Raw genomic sequence first — 16,581 nt, forward strand, 5'->3', positions numbered from 1 at the left:
CTCGCCGCCATCACCCAACGACACGGCCTCAACATCGTCTCCTATGCCAACGACACCCAGCTAATCATCTCACTCACCAGTGACCCCACCACTGCCAAGAGAAACATCCACGAAGGGCTGACAGCAGTCACCACCTGGATGAGCAACAACTGCCTCAAGCTGAATGCAGATAAGACCAAAGTCCTCCTCGGTCCCACTACAGCCGCGTGGAATAACTCCTGGTGGCCCACAGCCCTCGGACGCCCTCCAACCCCCACCGATCATGCATGAAATCTAGGTGTCATCCTGGATACATCGCTCTCCATGGACCAACAAATCAACGGTGTCTCCTGTGCATGCTTCCACATACTCCACCTGCTGCGAAAAAGACCTTCAAGTGGATCCCAACCGAGACCAGGTGGACTGTCACCCACGCCCTCGTCAGCATCCGACTGGACTACAGCAATGCACTCTACGCCGGCTCCACCATTAAGCTCCAAAAAAAGACTCCAGCACATCCAGAACGCATTGGCCAGACTCATCCTTGACATCCCTCCCAAATGCCACATCACCAAACACCTGCGGGACCTGCACTGGATCTCCATAACAACAGAATAACCTTCAAGCTTCTCACCCACGCATTCAAGGCCCTCCACAAAATCGGTCCTGAATACATCAACCACTGTGTAACCTTCTACACCCTGCCAGACAACTTCGATCAGCCGACTAAGCCCTCACAGTCATCCCCCGCATCAGGGAAACCACAGCGGGAAGCAGATCCTTCTCTCACCTGACAGCTTTGTGCTCACTCCCAAGGAGTTATTTGTGAGTTATTTGGCTAAAATGCAAGTCTGTCAAAAGAGCTGAGATAAGAAGGCAGTCCACAGAGGCTTAGATACAAGGTTATCACAGATGCAAAAGAAGTATATTAAAATAACTGGTGGTTATGCAAAACTGAGGAATGGGTAATAAAGGGATTATCTATCTTTCTAAACAATACAAATTGTGGAGTAGACCGTCCCTTTAAATATATATTTCTATATATATCTGATTATGTTAATGTAAAATATATATCTATAGGAATAATCAATATATCTATAGGAATAATCAAAGATGAATGTCCGCACTCTCTGGACTTTTAAAGTAGATAATTTATTGAAGATAGTGATGTTTCGGGAATCAAAGTTTTCCCTTTATCAGACCAAACAAAATCATCTAACTTGTGAGTTTAAATAATGTGAAAACCCCACCCCAGGAAGTGAAATAGGCCAAGTGTCATGGAGATATGAATAGACATATAGGTATATACAGATATATAACAAAATACAATTTTAAAATAAAACTTTTACTGTATGTGAAGAACATTGGAATGTGAACTATTAACAACTCCTGTCGGATTAGCGTGCAAGAAATAAGTGTTAGGATTTTTCTTCTGCGCTCTCCATTGAAGTCTATGGGGAGAATAAGTTAGCACAGTCAAGATTTATTTTTGTACTATGAATAATGTTTTCTTCATTAATTTCTCTTAGTTAAAGGTTTTTGAATGATTATATCGACTGTCTTCTTGCAGTTTTCATCTAATAAATCCGGGATACAAAAAGCAGGGGGCACTTCATGTGCATATCAATATGTCAGTAGAAATCGGCAGGATACTCACACAGTGTAATGTGCTGATAGAGGCAGTCTGGGGACTCTTAAGTGCTTTGGCTCAATGCCACCATCTCTCTCCAGGAGAAATAAATGAATGGGTGTGTGTACGGTAGCAATAGAAAAAAGCATTTTGGTTCCAATTGAAGTTAAAAACATATATTTAATAAAATCATAAAAATGTACAAATTAGCGGGTTAACAATGGTATTAAAACCCCCTGTTATGCAACACGTTTCTCAGCTGTCCTAGCCATTTCATCAGGCTAGGAAAATGGCTAGGACAGCCGAGGGGTTTTAATGCCATTGTTAACCCCCTAATTTGTGCATTTTTTATGGTTTTATTAAATATATATTTTTATGTTTAAATCATTTTTATTGTTATGTAAATAATCTGTAATACATAGAAAACAATATCTGCTTCTCTTATTTCCCCAACAAAGAGACAGACAAGAGAGCCCAGTATACAGTAACAAACATGGATGGATCTTTATTTCTCACAAATACAAAACAAGTCCAACCATCACTCATTGTTTAAATTCAAGTGTCCGGTGTCTCCTTTTCTGAAATAACACCGTCAAAGGACTCTCGGTTTCGCTTGGTGTTGGCTCCATACCCGTCCCTCCACATGGGAGCTAGTGCAATGCAAAGTTGCCACTACTTGGCACCAATCTTACTGCTAGATTATGAGTTTTGCGTTAGAGGCTGTGCGGTGCTAACGAGCAGTTTATGCTCACCGCTCACTTACAGACAGTGCTGGTATTACCGTTTTTTCCAAACCTGGCGTTAACCGCAAAAAAGTGATCGTAGAGCAAAATTTTGCTCCACATCTCACCTCAATACCAGCGCTGCTTACGTTAGCGGTGAGCTGGCTGAACGTGCTCGTGCACGATTTCCCCATAGGGATCAATGGGGGAGAGCTGGCTGAAAAAAAACCTAACACCTGCAAAAAAGCAGCATAAAGCTCCTAACGCAGCCCCATTGATTCCTATGGGGAAACAAAAGTTATATCTACACCTAACACCCTAACATGAACCCCGAGTCTAAACACCCCTAATCTTACACTTATTAACCCCTAATTTGCCGCCCCCGACATCGCCGACACCTACATCATACTTATTAACCCCTAATCTGCAGCTCCAGACAACGCCGCCATCTACATTATACTTATGAACCCCTAATCTGCTGCCCCCAACATCGCCGACACCTACATACTATTTATTAACCCCTAATCTACCGCCCCCAATGTCGCTGCAACCTACCTACACTTATTAACCCCTAATCTGCCCCCCAATGTCGCCGCCACTATATTAAAGTAATTAACCCCTAAACCTAAGTCTAACCCTAACCCTCCCTAACTGAAATATAATTTAAATAAATATAAATAAAATAACTATCATTAACTAAATTATTCCTATTTAAAACTAAATACTTACCTATAAAATAAACCCTAAGGTAGCTGCAATATAACTAATAGTTACATTGTATCTAGCTTAGGGTTTATTTTTATTTTACTGGCAAGTTTGTATTTATTTTAACTAGGTACAATAGTTACTAAATAGTTATTAACTATTTAATAACTACCTAGCTAAAATAAAGACAAAAGTACCTGTAAAATAAAACCTAACCTAAGTTACAATTACACCTAACACTACACTATAATTAAATAAATTAACTAAATTAAATAAAATTATCTAAAGTACAAAAACAAACAAACACTAAATTACAGAAAATAATAAAAAAATTACAAGATTTTTAAACTAATTACACCTAATCTAATCCCCTAACAAAATAAAGCCCCCCAAAAATAAAAAGCCCTACCCTACACTAAATTACTAATAGCCCTTAAAGGGCCTTTTGCGGGGCATTGCCCCAAAGTAATCAGCTCTTTTACCTGTAAAAAAAAAAATACAAATCCCCCCCCAACATTAAAACCCACCATCCACACAACCAACCCTACTCTAAAACCCACCCAATCCCCCCTTAAAAAACCCTAACACTAACCCCCTGAAGATCACCCTACCAGGAGACGTCTTCATCCAACCGGGCAGAAGTGGTCCTCCAGACGGGCAGAAGTCTTCATCCAAGCCGGGCAGAAGTGGTCCTCCAGACGGGCAGAAGTCTTCATCCAGACGGCATCTTCTATCTTCATCCATCCGGGGGGAGCGGGTCCATCTTCAAGACATCCGACGCGGAGCATCCTCTTCATCCGGAGTCTTCTTACTAAATGACGGTACCTTTAAGTGACGTCATCTAAGATGGCTTCCCTTCAATTCCGATTGGCTGATAGAATTAAGGTAATGAGCTGGCATTCTATTGGCTGTTCCAATCAGCCAATAGGATTTTTTCTACCTTAATTCTGATTGGCTGATAGAATTCTATCAGCCAATAGGAATTGAAGGGACGCCATCTTGGATGACGTCACTTAAAGGTACCGTCATTTAGTAAGAAGACTCTGGATGAAGAGGATGCTCCGCGTCGGATGTCTTGAAGATGGACCCGCTCCGCGCCGGATGGATGAAGATAGAAGATGCCGTCTGGATGAAAATTTCTGCCCGTCTGGAGGACCACTTCTGCCCAGCTTGGATGAAGACGTCTCCCGGTAGGGTGATCTTCAGGGGGTTAGTGTTAGGTTTTTTTAAGGGGGGATTGGGTGGGTTTTAGACTAGGGTTGGTTGTGTGGGTGGTGGGTTTTAATGTTGGGGGTGGATCTGTAATTTTTTTTTACAGGTAAAAGAGCTGATTACTTTGGGGCAATGCCCCGCAAAAGGCCCTTTTAAGGGCTATTTGTAATTTAGGGTAGGGCTTTTTTATTTTGGGGGGGCTTTTTTATTTTGTTAGGGGCATTAGATTAGGTGTAATTAGTTTAAAAATCTTGTAATTTGTTTATTATTTTATGTAATTTAGTGTTTTTTTTGTACTTTAGATAATTTTATTTAATTTAGGGAATTAATTTAATTATAGTGGTAGTGTTAGGTGTAATTGTAACTTAGGTTAGGTTTTATTTTACAGGTAAATTTGTATTTATTTTAGCTAGGTAGTTATTAAATAGTTAATAACTATTAAATAACTATTTTACCTAGTTAAAATAAATACAAACTTACCTGTAAAATATTATACTATTAGTTATATTGTAGCTAGCTTAGGGTTTATTTTATAGGTAAGTATTTAGTTTTAAATAGGAATAATTTAGTTAATGATAGTTATTTTATTTATATTTATTTAAATTATATTTAAGTTAGGGGGTGTTAGGGTTAGGGTTAGACTTAGATTTAGGGGTTAATAACTTTAATATAGTGGAGGCGACGTTGGGGGCGGCAGATTAGGGGTTAATAAATGTAGGTAGGTGTCGGCAATGTTAGGGACGGCAGATTAGAGGTTAATATAATTTAACTAGTGTTTGCAAGGCGGGAGTGCGGCTGTTTAGGGGTTAATATATTTATTATAGTGGCGGCGATGTCCGGTTCGGCAGATTAGGGGTTAATTTTTTTAAAAGTGTTTGCGATGTGGGGGGACCTCGGTTTAGGAGTTAATAGGTAGTTTATGGGTGTTAGTGTACTTTTTAGCACTTTAGTTAAGAGTTTTATGCTACAGCGTTTTAGTGTAAAACTCTTAACTACTGAATTTTAAATTTGGTACCAGTCTTGACAGGAGAGGGTCTACCTCTCACTTTTTGTCAGACTCGTAATACCGGCTCTATGCAAGTCCCATTGAAAAAATAGGATACGCAATTGACGTAAGTGGATTTGCGGTATTTCCGAGTCTGGCCAAAAAAGTGTGCGGTACACCTGTACCTGCAAGACTCGTAATACCAACGGGCGTTAAAAAGCAGCGTTGGGACCGGCCAACGCTACTTTTTAAGCCTAACGCAAGACTCGTAATCTAGCCGTTATTGTATCCAACAATAGCAACTGTTAAGCAATATTAGCCAAAACAGATATGTATTAAGATCTAGGAATGAAAAAATAGGGGAAGGGGAGGATGGATGGGTGGGTGAGGGATCTGTAAATGTTTGCATTACTAAGTGTCTGCCCAGGGCCGGATTTACATCTCAGGTGCCTGTAGGCACAAAAACCTGAAGCGCCCCCCCCCCTGCCCCCCCCCCCCCAAAAAAAGTGAAAAAACAGAGGAATTATTTTTATGATTATGGATAATAAGTATTTTGTTAGATATGCAAATGTTAGACAAATAGTATACAACACAGTACATTATAGAACAGAGTATGCTGCTTGTTGTATGGGACCCACACAACATGCAGCATAATCTGTTCTATGCACTAATAGTTTTTTTTCCTTTTTGCCCCCCACCTCCCCCGATCATTAGTTAGGGCACCCCAAACCCCCAAAACCCTTTAATTTTAAATTCACTAAAAAGTATCACCAGTCTGTTTTATTTTGTCCTGTGGATTTACTAAAGCTCATTCTCATATCTTCCTTTTTTTGTGTGAATTAGCTTCATAGAATAACAAAGAGATTAGTGAAATAGGAGGCTGGAGAGACTTCTTAGTTAATTTTGCCCAAAGAGCATGTAAATGTGTGCAGCTTGGCTGTGATTTATACAATTTCCTGCTTCTGCTAATGTATTACACTCATCTAAAATATCTCTCTAGTACCGAACCTACTAGTAATCCCATTACTGATTGACATTTGCCAGATGTCAGTACTATGTGTTTCATTATATTCACCAACCAGTGTAGTATTTATCTTACACATAAGAGTATAATAAAATTATGTGCACTAATATAACTATTATATTTGCAACCAACAAAACTACTGCATTATTATTAAGAGAGAGAGAGACAGAGAGGGGAGAGAGAGAGAGACAGAGAGGGGAGAGAGAGAGAGAGAGACAGGTGGGGGGGGAGAGAGAGAGAGAGACAGGGGGGAGAGAGAGAGACAGGGGGGAGAGAGAGAGACAGGGGGGAGGGAGAGAGACACAGAGAAGGGGAGAGAGAAAGGAGGACTTGAGAGAGAGACAGAGGGGGGAGAGATAGACAGATGGGAGGGAGAGAGACAGAGGGGAGGGAGAGAGACAGAGGGGAGGGAGAGAGAAAGGTGGACTTGAAAGAGAGACAGAGGGGAGAGACAGACAGACAGACAGACAGACAGAGGTAGGAGCAAGAGACAGTTATATTGCTTATAGAATTAAACCTTGGACTGTTGATTTTAAAATACATTCCAGGAATATCATTCAAACAGGGGCTCCAATGCTGCACGCCACCTCCTAAAAGATTGCCACTTCACCTCTTGAGTCCCTCCCTGGCTTTATTTATCATGGGAACTCAGGAGGCAATCCAACTGGCAAATGACATTTAAAATGAAAAAGACATTCCACCCCAATACCCACAGCAGCTGACTTAGAGGAGGAGCATTTAACACTAACTGTGCCCAGCTTACCCTATACATCTCATACATACCACATATAGACACCCTTATAACATACTGAGACACACTCTAGGTTACCCTATACATCTCATACATACCACATACAGTATATTCACACTCTAGTTTACCATATCCAGTTAAAGCTGTGTCACACTGTGGCACTCTTGTGTACCCTATATATTGTATACATATCACATGTGTGTCCTATATATCTCATACCACATATAGTCACCCCACACATAGCCACACACTCTAGTAGTTTACCATATTCAGTTAAACCTATGTCACCCTGTGGCACTCTAGTATACACTATATTATATATTGTATACATATAACCCTATAATACAATGCAGGCTCTCCAGGGTACCTTAAAAACTCATATACATCACACTATATTAGACCGTCCGTATACCGCACTGTCCGCATACTATCTCACCAGCCTAGGGCTCACTTACCTGACAGCTCATCAGGTTCCAGACCACTCAGCGTCAGTCCCGCAGATCACAAGGTAATGAGCAAGGCGGCATTAGCTGAGCCGGCTGCCGTGCAGCTCACCCCCCTCATCTTGCCTAGCAGAGAATGACCTGAGGAAGCAGATGATGGAGGATACAGGCTGGGGAGAATGCACGAGGGTACAGCAGTAGGCTTAACGCCAGTCTCCCACAAGACACTCCACGGCGACGGCGTGCACTGGGCAGGCGGGCGGCTCTGGCGACAGCAGCAATGAGCACACTCAGCTCACTTCACTTTCCCGCCGCGAGTCTGAGGGCGGCAGCCGGAATCATGTGATGTGGGCGTGACGCCGCCTGCCCTAAACCCGCTTCAAACCTGCAATCTGCAAACCACGGCACTGACTGGAGAGTGAGTGACTGTGACTGGAGTCAGGGTGGGAGGGACGAGACAAGGGAGGGGGCGTAAAAAAAGTTTAAAAGTAAAAAAAAATAATTTTTTTTTTTTTAAATACACTGACTTTACAGCCAGTGCCGTGGCGCCCCTCTCTGCAATGCGCCTGTAGGCACATGCCTACTGTGCCTAATGGCAAATCCGGCCCTGTGTCTGCCTGCCGATCCAGTTAAACCATATATTATGAACTACTTCTCTATTATCTAGTATTCCTGAAGCCAGCTCATACATGTTGTAAGTGTGTTGTATTTTATTATAGATCTCCGTCCATGAGGGGGTTCCAGTCTTCCAAAACCTAGCTATACAGGTCCTAGTAATTGTACAGAGGATTCTGATAAAAGTGTTGATATATTTATTGTAAGTGTCTATGTGTTCATGTAGAAGGGCCTGTTGTATCGTGAGTTTGAATTCCTCCTCTAGAAGTTGACTAATAAATGAAGACAGCTACCTCCATATCCCTTTAACTTCTGTGCAGTCCCACCACATGTGTCTATAGGTTCCCAATTCTCCACATCCCCTATAACACGCCCTACTGCCCTGTGGGTGCATGTGTGAAGTTCTCATTGGTGTCAGGTACCATCTAAAGATAGTCTTGGCAACATTTTCCTTCAGATCCATAATCAGGAGGCCCTTATCAGCTCCCTGGAACAGACTCTTCCATTCCTCCACTCCTTTATATATATATATATATATATATATATATGTAATTATTTTTCCAACTCTAACATAATGGAGGATTTGGTGTCGTGCAGAGAGGATTGTATGGCTAGATATAGAATGGAGATGGAGTGTTTAATGCGTTCATTAGATTTGCAATAAGTTTCTATATCAGTGGGGGTCCTGTTTTGGGACTTTTTCAAGTACGTCTGTATAGAGGAATTCAATTGAAGATATAAATACCAGTGCAGTTTTAGTGGGTCTAATTTTGTCTGTAGCTGATTGTATGTTAGTATTTTCCTGCCCTCCATATAATCCGCCACCCTATATAGGCCCTTTATTTCCCATTTCATAAGCTAAGGCCATAGGTCACTGGGTAGTATATATCTAATTGGGGTGAATAGAGAGTGTTGCGGAAGAAGATTATTTTTAGTCATCGCCTTCCTCCAAGTAACTACCGTGAGATCCAGAGTAAAAGGTTTAGGGGAATCTTTACTAGCCTGTAGAACCCCTGTTTCCCATAAGATTGAGTCTGTCTCGCCCCATCCTCCTAATTCTGCTTCAAGCGATGGCCATATAGTTTCCCTAGATCTCTTTAGGATCAAAGTATCCTGGGCCAATCTGGCCGCGGTGTAATGATCCATTACATTTGGGACTCCCATCCCCCCAATGATCTATGTCTACCTTATATCGATTTTGATATCCTAGCTGATTTAGTCCCTCTGATGAAGGCAAGTATGTCAGCCTGTAATGATTCTATATGTGCTCTAATAACCTTGATACTGAACAAGTATAGAATCCGTGGAAGGACATTCATTTTCAGCACGGCCAATCTGCCAAGCCAAGAGAAGTTATAACCTTTCCATTTCACCAGGTCCTTTCTAATCTGTCTAAATAGAGGGATGTAGTTAAGTTTGTATAATAGTTGAGTGTGTATTGGGAGGTATATCCCCAGGTATCTGATTGTGCGTTTCATCCATCTAAAGTTAAAATTTAATTCTAGTAGTGTTTGGGTCTGGTGGGGAATTGCAATGGGCAGGGCCTCACATTTTTCTGCATTTATCTTGTATCCCGAGATTGTCGAAAAAGTCTCTAGTGTGTCATACAAGTTGGGTAGGGATATAAGCGGTTTAGTTATAGTTAGTAGAATATCGTCCACAAAGAGAGCTAGTTTATATTCTGATTTAGCTACACAGACCCCCGCGATGTCCGGATGCATTCGGATTCTGGCCGCGAGTGGCTCTATACAGAGAGCAAAAAGCAGTGGCGATAGAGGGCAACCCAGTCTAGTGCCATTGCGGATTGGAAAGTTTTCGATTTGTAGCCTGACAAGGCTTCTTGGGCCGCAGGGAGAGAGTACATAGCTCGTAGAGCTTTCATAAAGGAGCCCTCAAACCCCATATTTTGTAGAGTTAGAAACAAGTATTCCCAATCGATCCTGTTGAACGCCTTCTCAGCGTCCAGCGAGAGGAGCAGAGATGGCGTCCACGTTTTCTCCAGAACATGGATTAAATTAATTATCCTATGTATGTTAGCCGGGGCTTCCCTGTCTTTTATAAAGCCCACCTGATCCGGGTGAACCAGGTGAGGCATAATTAATTTAAGTCGGTTGGCTATTATTTTTGTAAACATTTTTAGGTCCTGGTTAATAAGGGATATTGGGCGATAATTTTGACATTTTTTGTGGTCTTGATCAAGTTAAGGTATCACCACTATCTTCGCGTGTAGCAGTTCTGGTGGGACCGCGTCGCCCTCCAAAATATGGTTGCAAAACGTACGGCTAGATTACGAGTCTTCGTTAGCCTTAAAAAGCAGCGTTGAGAGGTCCCAACGCTGCTTTTTAACGCCCACTGGTATTATGAGTCTGGCAGGTACAGGTGTACCGCTCACTTTTCTTCCGCGACTCAATCTTACCGCAAATCCCCTTACGTCAATTGCGTATCCTATCTTTTTAATGGGATTTGCCTAACGCCGGTATTACGAGTCTTGGAAGAAGTGAGTGGTAGACCCTCTCCTGTCAAGACTCCTACCGCATTTAAAAGTCAGTAGTTAAGAGTTTTATGGGCTAACGCCGAAACACCCATAAGCTACCTATTAACCCCTAAACCGAGCCCCCCCACATCGCCAACACTTAAATAAAGTTTTTAACCCCTAATCTGCCGACCGGACATCGCCGCCACTGTAATAAATATATTAACCACTAAACCACCGCACTCCCGCCTCGCAAACACTAATTAAATTTTATTAACCCCTAATCTGCCATCCCTAACATCGCCGTCACCTATCTACATTTATTAACCCCTAATCTGACGCTCTCAATGTCGCCGCTACTATATTAAATTTATTAACCCTTAACCCCCCCTTACTTAAATATAATTTAAATTAAACTAAATAAAATTACTACAATTAAATAAATTAATCCTATTTAAAACTAAATACTTACCTATAAAATAAACCCTAAGATAGCTACAATATAACTAATAGTTACATTTGTATCTATCTTAGGGTTTATATTTATTTTACAGGCAACTTTGTATTTATTTTATCTAGGTAGAATAGTTATTAAATAGTTATTAACTATTTAATAACTACCTAGTTAAAATAAGTACAAATTTACCTGTAAAATAAATCCTAACCTAAGTTACAATTACACCTAACACTACACTATCATTAAATTAATTTACTAAATTACCTGCAATTAAATAAAATAAACTAAAGTACAAAAAAACACTAAATTACAGAAAATAAAAAAATAATTACAATTTTTTTAAACTAATTACACCTAATCTAATCCCCTAATAAAATAAAAAAGCCCCCCAAAATAATAAAATTCCCTACCCTATACTAAATTACAAATAGCCCTTAAAAGGGCCTTTTGCAGGGCATTGCCCCAAAGTAATCAGCTCTTTTACCTGTAAAAAAAAATACAATACCCCAACACAACATTAAAACCCACCACCCACACACTCAACCCTACTCTAAAACCCACCCAATCCCCCCTTAAAAAACCTAACACTAGATCAACCTACCTTGAGACGTCTTCACCCAATCAGCCAATAGGATTGAGCTCGCATTCTATTGGCTGTTCCAATCAGCCAATAGAATGCGACCTCAATCCTATTGGCTGATTGCATCAGCCAATAGGATTTTTCCTACCTTAATTCCGATTGGCTGATAGAATCCTATCAGCCAACCGGAATTCAAGGGACGCCATATTGGATGATGTCATTTAAAGGAACCTTCATTCTTCGCTTGGACTAAGTTTGAAGAGGATGCTCCGCGTCGGCTGGATTGAAGATGGACCCGCTCCGCTCCGGATGGATGAAGATAGAAGATGCCGTCTGGATGAAGACTTCTGCCGCTTGGAGGACCTCTTCTGCCCGGATCGGATGAAGACTTCTGCCCCTCTGGAGGTCCGCTTGTGTCCGGCTGGGTGAAGACGTCTCAAGGTAGGGTAATCTTCAAGTGGGTAGTGTTAGTTTTTTTAAGGGGGGATTGGGTGGGTTTTAGAGTAGGGTTGGGTGTGTGGGTGGTGGGTTTTAATGTTGGGGGGGGATTGTCTTTTTTTTTTACAGGTAAAAGAGCTGATTACTTTGGGGCAATGCCCCGCAAAAAGCCCTTTTAAGGGCTATTTGTAATTTAGTATAGGGTAGGGATTTTTTTTTATTTTGGGGGGCTTTTTTATTTTATTTTGGGGGGCTTTTTTATTTTATTATGGGTATTAGAGTAGGTGTAATTAGTTTAAAAAAATTTTAATTATTTTTTTATTTTCTGTAATTTAGTGTTTGTTGTTTTTACATAGAAACATAGATATTGACGGCAGATAAGAGCCATAGGCCCAGCAAGTCTGCCCGACCTTACCTAACAGTATAAACTTATCTAGTTCGTAGGATAGCCCTATGCTTGTCCCATGCATTTTTAAAGTCCCCCACAGTGTTTGTTGCTGCTACCTCTTGAGGAAGTTTATTCCATAAATCAATCACTCTTTCTGTAAAGAAGTGCTTCCTCAAATTACTCCTGAATCTACTACCCTTTAGCTTGAGCTCATGACCCCTTGTTCTTGAATTTTCCATTTTATGTAAAATACCCACAGCCTCAGTTTTACTAAACCCTTTAATGTACTTGAAAGTTGCTATCATATCACCTCTTTCCCTTCTTTTCTTTTTCGTACTTTAGTTTATTTAATTTAATTGTAGTTAATTGTTGTTAGTTTATGTAATTAATTTAATGATAGTGTAGTGTTAGGTGTAATTATAATTTAGGTTAGGATGCGGCGACGTTGGGGGGCAGATTAGGGGTTAATAAATATAATGTAGGGTTCGGCAATGTTGGGGGCATCAGATTAGGGGTTCATAGGGATAATGTAGGTGGCGGCGGTGTCCGGAGCGGCAGATTAGGGGTTAATAATATAATGCAGGTGTCGGGACGGCAGATTAGGGGTTAATAAGTGTAATATTAGGGGTGTTTAGACTCGGGGTTCATGTTAGGGTGTTAGGTGTAGACATAAAATTCCTTTCCCCATAGGAATCAATGGGGCTGCGTTAGGAGCTGAACCCTGCTTTTTTGCAGGTGTTAGGTTTTTTTTCAGCCGGCTCAGCCCCATTGTTTCCTATGGGGAAATCGTGCACGAGCACGTTTAGCCAGCTTACCGCTACCGTAAGCAACGCTGGTATTGAGGTGAGATGTGGAGTTAAATTTTTGCTCTACGCTCACCTTTTTGCGGCTAACGCCAGGTTTAAAAAAACCTGTAATACCAGCGTTGTCTTAAGATAGCGTTTAAAAAAAAAAAAGGCTCATTAGCAACGCACCCCTGTTACCGCAAAACTCATAATCTAGGCGTTAGTGAGGTGTGGGGTTAATGTAGATTTAAATAATTTATCATATTCGCCTGGAAATAAGTCTGGACCCGCCGCCTTGCCCGGTTTAAGATCTCTAATGGCCCCCATCACCTCTATGTTGGAGACAGGGGCATTCAGTGCCTCTCTTTGTTCCGTAGAAATGGTTTTGAGTGGGGTGTGAGCGAAAAAAGCTGAGGTGATATTTGCTGTCTCAATAGTATGTTCAACCTTCTTTCCGTCATATAGTTTACTGTAATATGTAGTGAAAGTGTCTACTATCTCCTGTGGGTGTGAGGTTGTAATATCATGAGCTGTTTCGATTAAGGGAATTGCAGAGGCTCTGCATCTTTCTCTAATCTTATACGCCATGTATTTGTCTACCTTATTAGCAAAGATAAAGTCTCTGTCCGCTTGTGAGTTAAGGAGTAATGTTAATGAGGCTTTTTTAGTATGAAGAGTATGCAATGTTGCTGTCTTTTTTGTAAGTTTAGGTTGTCTTTCTAGTGCTTCTATTTCCTTATATAGTTGTGCAAGATGCTTTTTATATTTCTTACTTTGCACGTTTTTCTCTTTAATAAGTATCCCTCTAATGATCGCTTTGTGTGTTGCCCAAGTGTTTATTGGGTTAGTCGTGGAGTCTGTATTTATGTTCCAGTATTCTATCAATAATCTTAATGCATCACCGTGTGTTTGAGGTTTTGTTTTTAAATATTTTTTTACTGAGGTATTTGGTGGTAACAAACAATATTAGATTTCCGATTACAGGCAGCAAGAATAAAAAAAAAGCATACAAAAAACATTGCACATATTGCATATGGTGTACTTGCAAGTATAAGTAAGGATTAATAAGGCTGCCTAGGTTAAACTACAGTATAAGCATGCATACATTGTTGGCTGCTAACATCCCGAACACATTCACAGGAATAGAATACAAGGGCATAGAGGTAGAACCTTAAATAGCAGAATTAATCACAGAATAAGCAACGTGCAAGTGTGATTTTATAAGGCTGCTCATAATGACTCATTTGTATCTTGATCAAGTTTACTGCTTTAACTGTAAACGATCTATATAAAACACCAATAATAACAGATATGGACATATTATCTCTTTTTCTTTATATAGTGTAATTATGTGGTAACTACTGAACTGATCACTTGTGGACCAACTGGATCACTGAGACATATCTAATGGTAGTTACATAGGGACCATTCTTGGTCCACATGATAAAATTTGCGAATTGAGCGTATGATAATATTTATTTTGTGGTTGCTTATGTGAGAATAACAGCATGTAAATATCAGTATTCCTGAGTGTAACTTGGCAACCATTGCTATATGCGGTCAGGGTAGAGGATTTGATCTAGAAGGTAAAGGCTAATCTGAAATATTTAGGATAATTCAGTCAAGTGGCCTCTCCCAGGCGCTCCTAAGCTCAGCTCTATTAAATTTAGTTTTAGAGTCTTGCTCACTGAGTTAGAGTAAAATAAAATATAGTAAACCTCCTTGCAACTAAAGTATGGCTTGTACCCCAATAGATTTATATATACTTAGTGAAGAGGTACACTCTTATGTTTGGCTGAGGACTAATTACACAATTTGTCTGGGCATTTATAACACCTATATGAAATTCCTGAGCAGGGGGACCAAATGTACAATTAACACCATGGGCACCCACTGTTTATGCAAGATTGATATGCACTTATCTGACAAATCATAAGTAATAAAACCCCAGTTTAAGCAAGGTGTTTGAAACTAGCAGTCTAGTCCTATAACGAAGCATCAAACTAGGTAATCATCTTCAATAAATGGAGAGCTGAATGCTATACTGAGACAATCCTTATGCCTGGATTTAAATGTAAGACACAGTTCTAGATAATGTGATTGTATATGGTGTCATGAGTGATAGAATCCCAGTTTGTGCATGGTGTTTAAAACAAGTAGCCAAGTCCCACACTGAAATATCAGACTAGAGAGTCATCATTATAATATGAAGAACTGCATGGCACAATGGGACAAACCGTATGTCTGGGTTTAAGGGTATATGCCAGAGTGAAGTTACCCGATCCCTATCCTAGCATTTTTTCCCCTCTGCAAGCATGGTATAGGCTTAAATCAAAGTATAGGGTGAAAGCATGCTGTTGGGAGTACCCCCTAGGTGAATCTGAGCCGTCTGAGACCAGGAGTTTAGGTGGATACAAATGTTCAGAGTCGCATCTGTCCCTGCTAAAAAGGACCACACAGGGAGATTCCGGTCACCGGAAAAAAGGATATCTCAACACAGCGGGTCGGGTGGCCGGCCGCATCCACCCACATTAGTATGAGCATCCCCTTACTTAGTTGTTCTCCCAATCCTGGGAGTGATGAGAACAGATGTGAAACCCGATTCTTCAGTTCTCTGGCGGCTTGAGTCAACTTCCTGCTGCTTCATGTACGGTTCCTCCCGTGGAGCCGAAGTACCCTGGATGTTCTCTGCTACTCTGGGATAAGGCTGCAAGTGGCTGTGCTGCATGTCGGGTGCCATTGCGGCCTCCCTTTGCTGCTCCTTGTTCGGCAGTTTTTGAGGACGGGCTTTCGTGAGAGTTATAAGGTGAGCAAACTTATCATCCATTTTCTGGGCCAGGGCGACCAGGAGAGCTTGAATTTCTTGATAAGATGTCTCATCCATCATTACGAATGTCTTCACCTCCTAAGAATAGTAGTTAGATGGACCTGTTTTTACCCGTAAAGGCGCGCGGGGGATATACTGGTGAGAAAATACTGCCGCCATGCCTGTTCAGACGTCCTGTATAGCGGTTCTGTAAGTGTGATCTCCTCAAAATGGATATCGTTAGGTTCAGTGGTGCATCATAAAATCAGTTCCATGGGTTAAGATTCTGATTTTTAGGTTGGATGCAAAATAATCATAATAATATCCTTATGAGATCTGGAGCTCTTGAATTTTGCATCCGAACATGGTGGCTGCTAGGACAAGCCCCCGCGTTTTGAGTTTTTTTAAGATGTGTGGGGTCATATGTCCAAGTCTTACTCCTCAATGGATCCCATAAGCCCTCAATTTGTAGAGTTATAATTGAATGGTTTGACCAGACAGAAGCGTGTATTTGAGAGCATTGCAGTAGAGGTTGTAGAATCTGGCATATGTATATGTAATCTAGCCTTGACCTGTGTGCTGCAGAAT

The sequence above is a fragment of the Bombina bombina genome, chromosome 3 (assembly GCF_027579735.1).
Source record: "Bombina bombina isolate aBomBom1 chromosome 3, aBomBom1.pri, whole genome shotgun sequence".
Lineage (NCBI taxonomy): Eukaryota > Metazoa > Chordata > Amphibia > Anura > Bombinatoridae > Bombina > Bombina bombina.